Source organism: Elephantulus edwardii, unplaced genomic scaffold, assembly GCF_000299155.1.
Source record: "Elephantulus edwardii isolate Elephantulus edwardi_28Jun2011 unplaced genomic scaffold, EleEdw1.0 scaffold00004, whole genome shotgun sequence".
Lineage (NCBI taxonomy): Eukaryota > Metazoa > Chordata > Mammalia > Macroscelidea > Macroscelididae > Elephantulus > Elephantulus edwardii.
In genome coordinates, this window is record NW_006399754.1 from 5,434,557 (window position 1) to 5,435,718 (window position 1,162).

The window sequence follows — 1,162 nt, forward strand, 5'->3', positions numbered from 1 at the left end:
AAATAACTCTTGGTTTGGTTTTCAAAAGTTAACAAATTCATAGCTAGTTTAATTTTCAATAAAAATCGATTAATTCAACAAACATTAGCATCCACAGAGCCCCAAACATACAACATATTAATATATATACATCAGTGGCTAAATAATCTATTGCTGTTAAGTCAATTCCAACTTAGGGACCCTAAGGACAGAGTGGTAAAAACCCTACAGGACAGAATAGAAATGCTTCACAGCATTTTTAAGGCTGTAAATTTTTACAGAAGCAGAGTGTCACATTTATCTCCCACGGATTAGCTGTGGGTTCAAACCTTTCAGTTAGCAGCTGCTTAACCACTGCACAACCAAGGCTCTTTAATAGTTATATACAGATACACAGGAGCCCTGGTGGTGCAGTGATTAAGTGCTCAAGGATATCTGAAAGGTTTGCCTTCAAACCCACTAGCTATTCCAGGGGAAGAAGATGTGGCTATTGGTTCCTATAAAGGTTTGCTGTCTTAGAAACTGCTGAGGGCTGTTATCTGTCTACAGTGTCACTCGGAGTCACTATTAACCAGATGGCAGGCAATGGGTGATATGTAAAATAAATATTTATCTAGCTATTGGCTGAAAGCCTCTTGTTTAGAGCCAATCAGGGCCTAACGCACAGGCCTGGGTACTGAAAAGTCAGCTGTGTCCCGACTGAGTCTTCACTCTGGAGACTACTGTGTGAAGCCATTGGATTTTGGATTTTGAAAGGTGGGCTCTTCTTGTTTTGATGAATGTGGAGTGTGGACTGTTTCACTGTTTTTATTTCACTCACAAAATGTGTGTGAGCTGATTGAGTTTGCTGCATTTGGCTAACAATGAGCTGTTGGCTGGAAGTCTCTTGTTTAGAGCCAATCACGGCCTGGGGCACAGGCCTCAGTATTGAAAAGTCTGTTGGGCCTGGAGGCCTGGTTTTGTCTTTAGAATGAATACTCTTCCACGTGGTACAGCACTGGTCTGTCAATTTGCTCTACTGAGGTCACCTGGGGTTGTTGTGATAACCGATTGCTGGGCCACTAGTGTGTCAAATGCCACAATGGTGACCCACGGTGGACAGTGTTTGGAGGAGCTCTCAGACTGAGACAGGCTTGGAAGCAGGAGTGGCATCAACTTCATAAATAACATGCCTCCAGAAACT

At 42.7% G+C, this 1,162-nt stretch overlaps 1 protein-coding gene across 1 annotated transcript in view; it reads right to left on the reverse strand.

Annotated features, from left to right (window-relative positions):
* The window catches only part of NEK3 (NIMA-related kinase 3), a 37,279-nt gene that overhangs the window by 13,437 nt on the left and 22,680 nt on the right, over positions 1 to 1,162 (reverse strand). The window lies entirely within an intron of this gene.